The sequence below is a fragment of the Danio rerio genome, chromosome 5, assembly GCF_049306965.1.
Source record: "Danio rerio strain Tuebingen ecotype United States chromosome 5, GRCz12tu, whole genome shotgun sequence".
In the NCBI taxonomy this organism is placed as follows: Eukaryota; Metazoa; Chordata; class Actinopteri; order Cypriniformes; family Danionidae; genus Danio; species Danio rerio.
Window position 1 is genome coordinate 25,056,054 of NC_133180.1, and position 13,752 is coordinate 25,069,805.

The 13,752-nt window shown below is 36.7% G+C and overlaps 1 long non-coding RNA gene across 1 annotated transcript in view; it reads left to right on the forward strand.

Moving 5' to 3' along the window:
* LOC141385810 (uncharacterized) overlaps positions 1–12,863 on the forward strand; it is a 100,653-nt gene extending 87,790 nt beyond the window's left edge. The window contains exon 6 of the long non-coding RNA XR_012406849.1: positions 9,313–12,863. This is a non-coding gene — a long non-coding RNA (uncharacterized lncRNA). The remainder of the gene's footprint in view (positions 1–9,312) is intronic.
* The last annotated feature ends 889 nt before the right edge of the window (positions 12,864–13,752 follow it).

Genomic DNA, 13,752 nt, shown 5'->3' on the forward strand with positions numbered 1-13,752 from the left:
TGTCGTTAGCAAAAATATGATTAAATAACCAGACTAATGACAAGGCAGAAATAAAAAGATGCATGTGGACTGGCAGTGGCTTTATTGCGTCACTTGACTCATGGTTAATTGGTCCAGTTTGAGTTTGCAATCTCTAACCCAGAATAAAATGTGCTTCGGAGCAGGTCAGACATGTAGCGTAAGTTAGATTGGCTATGAAATCTGAAAACCATTCTAATTTCTTGAGCTCAAACATTCAGTTTGTTCAAACTATACACGTTCAGAATTCAGAATGGGTAACCATGTGCATCATTTTGCAGCTGGATATTTTTACATTGCTCATTCGTTCAACATTTACATGTGCACCAATTATCCAACAGAGTAATGACTTTGAGCCGGATGTTCAGATGTGTTACCTCTGTTTATATGCTTTTTCTGTTGTTCGCTAAGAAGCGCGTCTATTTTTACCTCTATTTATCGTATTCTTCACAGTCCAATTCATTAAATCACCTACATTAGACATGTTACTGGCTGCTGTTTTTATCTCCTTATTCATCACTGTGATGAACATTGCGACGTCACTGTAACTGGGTTTATCTTAGCTGCATTGCATTTGTTGCTCCATGTTGGATGAAGGTTTGTAGCTTAGGCTAAGCAGCGAGTTGTGTTGGTTTATTTGTGATCTGGAGTAGTGGGAAAGCACTTGAGAATAATGTCATTCATGTTCATTCATGATGTTTTGGAAACCGCACACAGCAACTGTGTACATCTGAGCACATGCACTCTTTGTTCAGAGCGGTAATAATATAATTAAGGTGTTTATGTGTCCGTTTATTGTGTTTAAAATTGCTGTACACAACGTAGTTGAATGAGATTATAATTCCTACAATTATGAGCTTAATCACATTCATCTGATTGAAGTATTGTAAAGCAAAGTTTAATTGCCAAAATCCCATTATAATCACATTATTATGGTGCACATAAGTGCATGCAAGTTGTAACGTATTCCCAGCTTGCCTAATTGTAACATTTGCCATATTTTGTATTTAAAATCACAATTTCTTGATGTAAAACAATTAAATTAAAGCAAATCTAATTACATTAGATTACATTGTCCAGCCCTATTTTGTCATATTATGTCAATATGTGTCATTCTCTGAAAGGTTTACTTAGTGGATTTTGTTTGATATCAAAACAATAAAAATCAATGTTACTGCCTATGATTAGTTGTGATGTGACAGAATTAAAAACGATCACTTTTTTCAGGGTTAAAGTGAATTAAATATGTGGGAAACAGATTATCAAAAGAGCGAATGTAACACAAGGACTTGGTTCAATTGGTTCAGTGGAAGTCTTTAGTTTAAGCAAATATCAAAATATGAATAATAGAAATATATACAGTTGAAGTCAGAATTAATAGCCCTCCTGAATTATTAGCCTCCACTGTATTTTTTTTCCAACACATTCATTCATTAATTTTCTTCTCGGCAGAGTTTTCTTATTAATCTGGGGTCGCCACAGCAGCATGATCCGCCAACTTTCTTTCAACACATTTGTAAGCATAATAATTTTAAAAACTCATTTCTTATAACTGATTTCTTTTATCTTTGCCATGACTAGGGACGGATTTTGTGATTTGAGGGCCCAAGCAATTCAAGCCATGGGATCAAAAAGTCCTACAGTAATAAGCACACTGTGAAAAATTCCATGCCCTGTAAAACATAATTTGGGAAAAATAATAATAATAATAACAATTTCGGCTTCAACTGTACACCTTAGAGTTGAGCAGCCAATGTTTGTTACAAGTTTTCCTCAGCAATGTAAAAATCCAATTTTAATATCAGTAAATTGTCGTAAAAGTTGACTTGAAAGTATACATTTAGATTTAGTTTGAATCTAGATCCTAGCCTTAAACAACGGATCAATGAAGGACAAAAACAGACGTGCTGTGCTAAAGGGAGGTGGACTCTGCTTGTGACCCTCAGTAAAACTGAAGCGAGTATACGGGAGAGATTCTGTCTCTGCTTTTAATGCGTAGTGACGTTGATTACAGGCCCCAGATGCGGCCTACTATGACTACAGCTATACAGCCTGCAGAGAGACACTGCAAACAAGTTCTACGATATAGAGGTCAGCATGTAGAGACGGGCAAAGGCCAGTCCTGGAGCAGTAGGCTAATCACAATGCTCATAGTGAAAGGCGCGTCACCCATAGCACTTAGCCTTCCTGTCTCTGCTAGCATTACACTTCTGTGGCTGCTCATCAACACAGCATCACCCCTGACATTGCTTTTTTTTCCCAAGCTCATGCTCCTGGTGTTTCTGCGGCTCCAACAGCTGTGGACGTTAAATCTAGCATTGCTCTTCATTAGATAAACAATACTGCCCCAAGAACTGAGTGATCAACAATGATCTCTAATCGTGTCAGTCATTCTTCAGATAATTAAACTGCAGTAATGACAGCTCCTTGATAATCAGTTTAGGGCCAGTTATTGTTTTGCATCATTCTCAACTTGCTTTTAATAATGAATCTTCTAATAATATTCTGACAAAGGAAAGTGCAGTTTTATACTTTATTTAGGGTGATATATCAAATGTTTTTTTAAATGTTTTTTGCAGGTATTAGAAAATTGTAATAATAATAATAAAACAAATAATAATAATAATAAATAACAATGTGTTTTAATATTATTGTTATTATATAATAATAATGATAATTATTATTGTTGTTATTATTATTTTTGTTTGAAATTGTTTGGATTTAATGTTATCGTTGTATAATAATAATAATAATACTAATAATAACCAGAAAATGTAGGTGTAATTATAATATTAATAATAATATTAATAACAACAATATTAACCAGAAAATTGATGTGTCATAATATCCAATAATAATAATAATAATAATAATAATAATAATATTAATAATAATATTAACCTGAAAATCATACTTAATAATATAATAATAATAATGATAAAAATAAGAATAAGAATAATAATATTAACCAGAAAATTTATAAGGAATAATATCCATTAATAATAATAATAATAATAATAATAATAATAATTATTATTATTATTATATTAACCAGAAAATATGTGTAATAATATCCCATAATAATAATAATAATAATAATAATAATAAACAGAAAATGTATGTGTATTAATATGCAATAATAATAATAATATTAATAATAATAGTGATGATGACACTAGTGATGATGTGCCATAATATCCCATAATAATAATAATAATAATAATAATAATGATAAAAAGATTAACCAGAAAATTGAGGTGTAATAATATGCCACAATAATAATAATAATAATAATAATAATAATATTAACCAGAAAATGTATGCGTAATAATATCCCATCATAATAATAATAATATAAACCAGAAAAATTATGTGTAAGAATATCCAATCATGATTTTAAAATGTATGAACTGTATTCATAATATAGCCATTTCAACCATTATCATCAGTGTGCATTAATATAATCTATCGATATTAAAAGTGATCTAAAAGCGAAGCAGCAGTGAATCTTTCTGCACTATTATCTGCTTCAGACGCTTCCATGTTTCAGAGCCCTGCTAACATTTCATCCCTTTTTAAAGGCCTTTAGTGAGCATCTGAGCACATTAATACAATTAATCCCAGTGTAAGGGGACATGTGGGCACTCATGATCATTGAGCTTTGCTACATTAATAGTAAAACTAATTATTTCATGACGGTAGATGGCTAACGACCTGCAGCGCACCCAGAGGACGGGCTCATGATAAATGGTCTCATTTACCCTTATAAGGACGCAATCATTTAACACAAGGCAAGAATCTAGGCGAGCATTTAATCCTGTTTAATGGTTACGCCGAGAGAGAAAGTGCGAAGACGACGCGAAGAGAAAATAGATCTACATGAGCAATCGGGATTGTGTCTGCGTGTTTGTGACAGACAAAGAAAGAGGATAGTAGGAGGGGGTAAAATCACAAATGAACTTAACAGTTAATCAGAGAGGAGAAATGGTTGCTGGGTTTATGTCCTCCTAATTAGAAATAGCTCAGATCTATCCTCTTGCCGCAAGTGCCTTGTTAACGACTGTTTCACTAACGAGCTTAGCTCAGTGGCAGTTACGCAGATAAAAACCCTTCCTGATTGATCTGAGCGGCCTTCTGAAATTTGTTTCACTCCAGCGTATTGATTTAATTCTGTTGCTTGAAAAGCTCTAATTAATAATGATAATAAAAGTGTCCCAGCTCGTTAACATCAGCTGCTGTTTTTTTTTTTCGCCTCCTGCACTCATCCTTTCTTCTTTTATCTGCTCTCGCTCTCTCTCTAATCTTTAAGGTCTGCCGCTGAGATGTTTTCTCTCCTGTTGTGTCTCTCGGGTTTAATCAATGGAGAGCTGTGTGGGTGACTACCACAGTGATAATGGTCCATTTTCACAAATATTTGGCATAAGATCTTTGGCTCTCATGCCATTTTAAAAATTTAAACGAAAATAAAACTGAAGCAATTGTATTTGGGCTCAAGGAAAACTCTCTGTTAAATGTCAATGTGGGATCTTTGGCCCCACATATTACCAAGCGGTAACATCCCGCTCTCCCTCATGAAGCCAATACAGAATTAACTGAAACTGCAATTCATCGACTCGCCTTTGGGGGCTGGCTCCAGAAACTCCAGGTGTTCACTGACTGCAATGCAAAATTGGCCAATTTTACAGCTGATAAAAACATGTTTACAGCCTGGTACAAAAGATGGTTTTAGTGCATATATATAGTATTACCCTTCATGACAACTGTGAGGGGGGATTTTTTATAACTCATCCATTTTCTTTTGTTTAAGTTATATTAGGTCTACATAATTAAGGGCGTGACCACTTGAGTGACAGCTAAGTCTCACTGGTCGCCGTCATGTCATTCTGACTGATTAGCCAGACTATATTTTAAGTGTTTGGAAGTAATTTGCGTTTTCCTCCTGTAGAAAAACATCATAAGAGCAATGTATATTACAACACAATATATTCAACTCAACTCAATATATTACAACAGTGTTTAAAAAGACTTAGCACTTAATTTACAGCAGGTGTCTGTAGCTCCACTCACGCTCTGCCTCCTTGCCCTTGTTTGGTATCCCCTGGTTGGTTTATGGAATTAGTTTTTTGCCAAATAAAACGCACAAAACATTTCCTAAAATAAACACAAATATACATTAACAAACTAAAAAAACACTCAAAAAATACAAAACAATCAACCAAATGGCAAAAAAAAAAAAAAAACTTCAAAAATAAATAATTATTACTTTGGTTCACTTTCTGCTTCTCTTTCGATAAACGCAGTTTTGATTGTGCTGCCAGAGTTTTCATTTACGTTTGCAATTCTGACAATGGGCGACGCAGTGGCGCAGTAGGTAGTGCTGTCACCTCACAGCAAGAAGGTCACTGGTTCGAGCCTTGGCTGGGTCACTTGGTGTTTCAGTGTGGAGTTTGCATGTTCTCTCTGCGTTCACGTTGGTTTCCTCCGGGTGCTACGGTTTCCCCCACAGTCCAAAGACATGTGGTACAGGTAAATTGGGTAGGCTAAATTGTCTGTAGTGTATGAGTGTGAATGAGTATGTATAAATGTTTCCCAGAGATGGGTTGCAGCTGGAAGGGCATCCGCTGTGTAAAACATATGCTGGATATGTTGGCGGTTCATTCTGCAGTGGCGACCCCAGATTTAAAAAGGGGCTAAGCAGAAAATAAAATAAATGAATGAATAATTCTGACAATGCTCTCATGGAGGTGGGCTTACCTGGGATTCATTCATTCCTGGCTCCAGCATTCTCGGCAGGACTCTCAGGGCAGCCTGATGTAAGTTTTTTTTTTTTTTTTTTTGCTATGATGATGGGAACAATGCAACTTTATCGTTAACGTTACTTGTATGCATTGGACTGCGTTTCTTAAAAGCATTGCAAGCTGAGATCACTGGAGTTATTTAAAATGTCAATGAATGCAAATGTTTATTATAGAAGTCCACTGATAACAGTACTTTCACTTACATAAAATATGATACAAGATATGTCTGCTAACTGGTTGAAAAATTTATTTGTCTTCAATGTCACATGATTCTTAAAAATCTAGTCTAAAATGCTGATTTGAATAATGTTATTGTGGAAATAGTGATGCTTTTACAATGTGTATGAATGTTTTTTTTTATTTGTTAATGTATATTTGTCTTAGTTTTTGGAAAAGTTTTGTGCGTTTTATTTGGGACTAATCTAATTCCATAAAGATTGGCCACGTCTCTGTGTAGCATAATTTGCAATCTTCCGAAACCTATGGGTGACGTCACGGAAACTATGTCCATATTTTTTACAGTCACTGCATATTACCCAGTGTGCAAGAAATCTCGGGGTTATGTTTGATGAAAAACTTTTTGACAAGAAATTTGACAAACAGATCAGTACTGTTGTTCAATCCTGCTCCTACCACCTTAGACAACTGTCTAAAATCAATCCTTTTTTATCCCAGAGAAATTTTTAAACTGTGATTCATGCTTTCATTACAACTCGTCTGGATTACTGTAACTCTCTCTATTATGGTATTTCTCAGTCTTCTCTCTCTCGTTTGCAGCTGGTACAAAATGCAGCTGCTAGACTACTCTCTGGCACCCGCAAGTATGAGTCGGTAACTCCTATTTTAGATGCACTTTACTGGTTACCCATTAAATACTGAATTGATTTCAAAATAATTATTATTTGTTTACAAAGCCGTCAATAATCTTGCTCCTCAGCATGGAAATATACACTAGATATCGCAGACGGACCCTAAGCATGCATTTATAGCGCCGCCACATTTATACAGTGCTCCCAGCACAAATGTCATTCAGCCGCACTAGTCAAGATTAAAGCCAATGTGAAGATGCTGGACTTTAGCACTGTGTATGAATGTAATAATGAGCAAACAATTAAAATAAAGCACAGAGGCATAACATTTCATAGGTGAGATTTAGTTTTTATGATTTTGTATGTTATAAACTTTGTGCTAAACAAGTATTTAAGATAATACAGTCACTTACTGCACTGACCATAAGGCAAAGTGGCAACAACTCGCACTAAATATGCTAGTTAGGCTTATGCTAGTTTTGTTAAATAAAGTAAGCAAACAATGTACATGAAGACAACAAGAAGCTGCAGTGCTAGAAACTTGGTGTTCACAAATGAATCGCTCCCTCCGTTAGAATTTAAAATGAAAGCAGGAGAGAGTGTCTGTTTCAGGACACGGATTAGATCAAATTTCACAGGGAGGGTGGATAATACATTATCATACACACAAACACATGCTCTTTATTAGGAAGGCCCGTGTGGTCACTTATCCACCGATGTAGAAAAGAGATGTAAAATTATAATTTCCATAATTATTAAAAACAAATATTTGCTTACTGACCACTGGGAAAACCCCCGGTCATAGATATGTGTGTATATATCTCAGGCTCAGCGTGGACAGTCCTCCACTGCACATTGGTCCCACTTTTATTTCAAAGCAGCGCTACCCTGTACTAAAATGGTGGCTCTATTTATTCCTTCCAACAGACAACAATAGCGTAGGCAACACCCAATGTAAATATATATATGGCTCCTTACTGACTTACTCTGTCCGTATACCCCCTCTGATTCATTGAGATCTTATGATCTCAATTTACTCACCGTGCCTAGAACATGCCCTAAAAGAAGCTGGTCGAACGTTTGATGTTGCTGGTCCTAAACTCTGGAACACTCTACCAATCCACATTCCTTTCCCCCCCTTCAATTCTGTGTTTAAGTCCATGTTAAAGAGCAATCTATTTTCCTTTGCTTTTAATACTCCTTGATCACTGCTTTATTGCTTTTTTTTGTTAAATGTTTCTTTTATATATAAAGAAGATTTTTTTATTCTTTGTAAGTATGTAGTAGTGTGCAGTAAACATGAGCCAGGCTAAAACTGGGTTTGAGTAAGCCTGCACAGGAGCAACACTATGAGAAGGCTATGCTGAAGAATGATTGATTATGTAGAATACTGAATATGTAAAACACTGATTATATACAGTTGAAGTCAAATTTATTAGCCCTCCTGTTTATTTTCCCCCCAATTTCTGTTGGAGAGCAGATTTTTTCAACAGATTTCTAAACACAATAGTTTTAATAACTCATTTGTAATAACTGATTTATTTTATCTTTGCCATGATGACAGTGAAAATTATTTTACTAGATATTTTTTAAGACACTTTTATACAGCTTAAAGTGACATTTAAAGGCTTAACTAGGCTAATTAGGTTAACTAGGCAGGTTAGGGTAATTGGGCAAGTTGTTGTATAACAGTGGATTGTTCTGAAGACAGTCGGGAAAAATGCTTAAAGGGGCTAATAATTTTAACCGTAAAATGGTTTACAAATAAATTTAAATTGCTTTTATTCTAACCAAAATAAAACAAATAAGACTTTCTCCAGAAAAAAAAAAATATATATATATATATATATTATCAGACTTTCTGTGTAAATGTCTTTGCTTTGTTAAACATAGGAAATATTAAAAAAAAAAAAAGAAGAAAGAATCAAAGGGGGGCTGATAATTCTGACTTCAACTGTATGTTAAATACTCATATGAAGCTATATCTGTGAAATGCATTCAGCAGAGTGAGCAACATAATATCAAGTTAATTTACCATGATGAGAATGTATGTAAACACTTAGAAGAAGTTGCATCTCAGGTGTGAAAACAGTTGCCTACATAGACCTGAGTTAGTAGGGCTGAGAGCCAAGAATAACAGGACCACCTAAACATGTACTTGAAAGTAAAAACTTATCCAAGGATGTCAGAAGTTAAAATGAGAACACCTAGAGGTGGAGCAGAGAAACTGTATAAAATGTGTGCACAGAACACAAAATACTTGTCCAGGAGAGACTTCAGATTGCTCTGAGGTCTGCTCTGCACTTTATCTGCTTTATTGTGTTAATTAAAGTCTATCTTTTGGTATTTAAAATCTCAAGTCTGATTCGTCGTTGATTAATGAAAAGGCAGTAACTACGACATATTCTGCTTTCTTCCCTGCCTTTAGTACTCTGTACAGCACTTTGGTCAACTTTGGTTGTTTTTAAATGTGCTTTATAAGTAAATATTGTATTGTAAGTTCTTGAGATTTCTAGAACCTTTTAAAGAATCAACTTCAAGACAAAAGAATGTTTGTCAGCGGAAAAAAAAGTTCAAGCGAAATAATCAGCAGTGAAAACAGTCAGCTTTGATATCTGGGTTTGCAACAACAGAAAGCTCTCTCTCTCTGTTCTTCCACACCTGTGCCCTCCTCTTCTCCTGCGCAGGCGGCGGGCGGGGGTTGCGTGGAGGCGTTGGTTGGGGCTCCTGATGAAGATGAAGCTGTCTGGCCGTGTCACAGGGGGCTGTTCCTCCACATTCTGACTGAGGGAGGAGATGGAGAGCCAATGAAAGAGAGAGTGAGAAAGAGTGCCTAATCCATCACGGGAAGGGAGGACTGACACAACAAAAGACAGAGTGCGGAGCAAGGCTTTTTGGCGGCTCGGGCCGAGGCAACTTCGACAATATTTTTTGGCGCCTGTCAGGCTGTCTAATAAAGCAGAGCTGGAATATGAACTATCTCTCACTGCTGTAATACGCCTCATAAATCAGATTTAATTACGCGGTGTGGGGACAGGCAGTGGGAGCCCTGGCTGGATTTATGGGGCCTTGACTTGGCATCTTAACAACTTTGCGCTTTTAATATCATTACACTGTCATCTATTTTGCCTCCTGCCACAGAGCACGCCCAAACTCCCTGTGCAACAGCACATTTTTTTCCCTCGCAGGGCCATCCTTTTTCTTCGCTTGCAATTATTTTTCTTTTGCGTACGGGCCTACAGGTCAGCACGTTCGTCCGTCCATCCGCCTTAGATTTCACTCATCCTTTTCTCTTTCCTTCCTTGAGCTTCTTGCGTCATTGTCCTCCTTTCAGCACCCCTCCTTTCCTTCGCTGACCCCCGTTTCCTCCCTTTGCTTAATCTCCTTCGAGCCTTTCTCACCGGGCCGTTTGTCTTGCTCATTCTTCCTCGTCCGCAGCGCGGGCCTTTTGACAGAACAATAAGAGAAGCAGAAGACAAAGAGGAAGGAGAGGAAGGAAGAGAAGAAAGGGGGCATAAAAAATGAGCGCCGAGTGAAAGCAGAACCCTTTGCTATCCTCTTCCTTGTCTTACTAATGGCCCCTAGAGCGGCGTTCCACATAGCGCGCAGACGCTCGTGACGTTAGCCATCTTGTTAATGCTAGCCTCTAAATGCCTGCGCGAGCTGGCTGACAGTGACATATTAGTTTTGCAGCCCTGCGTAATCTGATATTTCAAAGCATGCTGCTGCACTAAAGATTTGATTAATGCCGTTCCATTTGGGCTCAGTAATTGGCCGAGACTCGAGCACAGAGAGAGGGAGAAAGTGCGTTCGCCAGTGAGAGAGAGCCATATAGAGAGAGTGTTAATGAGAGAGAGGGTTAATTAAGCTTCTGGCATCACGGGGACAGTTACTGATGACTCCCTATAACAAACTGCCATTGCTAATATGCACACACACACACACACTAGCATGGCGTTGGTAAAAAGTGAGTTTAACCTCATCCCCGTTCATGGGTGGGGAACTGGCTCTGTTAGGACAGCAGGCCTCTGTGTTTGAGGCCTATACAGTATATTTTAAGGCCCAAAGTGCTGTAATTAAAGCAACTGCGCATTAATTGCACCATTTCAAGTAACTCACAGTGAATCCAGAATGTTCTGTTTGCACTCGTGCTTAAATGGAATGCTTTAAATAAAGTGGCATCATGAAATAAGTCACTCTTAGACATCGAGGTTGCGTGTTGAGGGAAACGACTGAAATATCAGATTTATCTGTGGCTCATTAAACCTGTTCAGTGCCCTATAAACTGCATGAGTGATTCAAAGCCATGCCAGTGGGCCTGGCTATTTTCAGCCTGTGCTTCTCCAAGCCAAACCACTCGCTCCATCAGAGCAAACACGCTGACCAATCGCAGCCGAGGTCATTGTTTATGCATGTGTGCAAGTATTTACACAGGCCAATGGTGTAGTAAAGCTCAAACTGATGGAGAGACACTTAAAATGCCATTAGTCACCTTGTGTTGCTAACAAATCGTGGAAGTGAGCAAAACAGACTTAATATCATTTGCTTTATAACATCAGCAAGCAGTGCAAACGCAAATGTAGCTGTTGTATAAAAGCCCTTAAGGTCTGTCTAAACATCGTTCATTGTGTCGGAGCTGTAGTTATATCTGGGTTATGTAAATCAGCTCTGTTGCGTTTACACAGAAGCAGACAGCACCTTTCACTATAGGCAGCATTTATTTTAACAAGAGGAAATGCTGTTGAATTGTGCAATAAAGAGGTACAATGTTGCAGTGAAGGTAACAGCAACAGTAGTTATTGTTATAGTTAACATGTACTAGCAATTAACAACAATTTTAAAGCTTTTTAAATCTTACAAGTCAACCTTAACAGTATTGTTGTAATATTATAGCATATACAGGTTTATAACAAAGTTTAATATAATGATACTCTTGAACATTGTTATAAAAAAACTTTGCTTCATACTTTCTTTCAGAAAGTCTTTAAATGATTTATGTTTTATTTTAATGTATGACTATATGAATGACTAAACACAACCAATTTGGTGATTATTTTTAATTTAAACCGAGTAAAAAAATAGAAAATAAAAGCTAATTCAAACTATGAATCAAACTACAATAGTTACACTGTAATCACTAAAATATCACAATAAAGACATAACAAAAAAATTATGACAAAAACAAGTTATTGAAACTTTTTCACTTGATTTAATAGCCTTGGATGATTGCTCAGTTAAACAGTAAAGTAACAGTAAACCACTCAAGATCCCAGAGGGCCTGTGTATGTGTGTCTCATGCCTCATTCACACTAGCAGTGACTTTGTAGCTGCTGGGTGGCGATCTGCTGCAAATGCGAGGTCTGTGTAGGTCTGTACAGCACGAAAAGATCCAGCCTCTGAGCGAGCTGAGAGAAAGCTTGAGCTCTACTGGTGCTCCTAATGGCTGTCTTTCAAGAAAGTTACTTTCGTTTGCATAAAGTTAAAGGATTCTTAACTTTGTCGCAGCGCTCCTGGACGCGAACAGTCGTTGTCACTCACGTAGATGGAGGTTGTCGGAAGTCGCTCGTTCTCTGTTGAAATGAACAGTCGATTGTTGCTTTGCCGCTGCAAGTCGCTCTTAGTGTGAAGGAGGCTTCAGTCAGTATTTGTCAATGATCGGTTGTGCTGAGCTGAATTTTGTTGAATTGCATATTGATTGTCTTATACAACAAACAAACTCCTTCTAATTGTCTGTTCATATTAAGCTGGAATATGAGAATCCGATTCCATTTTCAACCACAAACAAACCTTTGCAGTGCACCAAATGGGGTCTGCAGTCAGTAGTCTTTGTTAAAACACAAAAATTAAAACAAAGACAAAAATGTTACAATAAGTGAAGTTTATTTATAAACTAATTTCAAGAGGATCACGTGCTTATGATTGCTTGCGGCATGTCTTGCATTATCCAGTTTATGATTCACCAATCAGAGATTCCTAAGCCACTATAAATACCATAAGTTCCTTATAACAGCCATCTTCATTTTGAAAAATCCCCCTTTCCACCCTTACTCCACCTCTTTTCCTAGATAGGTGACATGGCGGCCCAGTGGTTAGCACTGTTGCCTCACACCGTCCAAAAACATGCAACTTAAGTTAATTGACTAATCCAAATCAGCACCATAGACATGCTCCTAGTAAGTAGTTATCTCTTAAGAGCAATCACTATCTGTTCATTAGCTACTACAGCAGGGGAGTTCTCGAGATCTACCTGAGCTCAAACTCTCCTCTCGCCTAGCAAACAGGAGGGAGCCCTGGGCACGAGGATCTTATGAATTTAGGGCTGTCTTTCGGGACAACATGCCAAAAAAGCTTTATAATCAATCATCAGCTAAGTGTGAACTCTTGAAAAACTAATTCAAACTTTAAGTAAAACTACTATAGTTACTAAGTTATACTAAAATATCACTAAATAATGCTTTTAATTACAAAAACACAATCAGATTACTGAAGCGTTAACAAAAATGGGAACAAAAAAGTTTGTATAAAAACTAATTTAATCGATTAGCAAAACTATAGTTTACTAGTCATACTAATATCTCATAGTAGCCATACTAAAATTATACTATATAGACAATTAATAAAAGACAAAAACAACAAAATTACTAATACAAAAAAGTAATAATACTATTAAAACAAACTACACCAATTGCTCAGTGATATTATTTTTGTAATTTTATTTATGATTTAACATGAAACATAAATGCTGTCAATACTTGCATGGTAACAAATATATCAAATAATGTACTGAAAACACACTAATTAAGGTTAAATGATACAACTTTTCTTTACTAAACATTTCTAATAAAGTAAACTTTCCCTGATTTCAATAATAATTGAAAATAAGCTTGTCCCACCAGTATAAAATAAAATTGTATAAAATAAAACTGTCCCACCAGTAGGCGAGAGCTGTGTCCTATGATTACCATTACGCCATGTGTGTATCTCTGCATGCAGGAAAACAGAGACATTACGAGAGGGAGTGTCTGTATTGGTATTTATGGCCACATTACTCTGTCATGAAATGTGTACACAAGCAGTGTTTATTGTTTGGCCGTATTGTGCGTGAAGGTAGAGAGAGGGCCGTATTT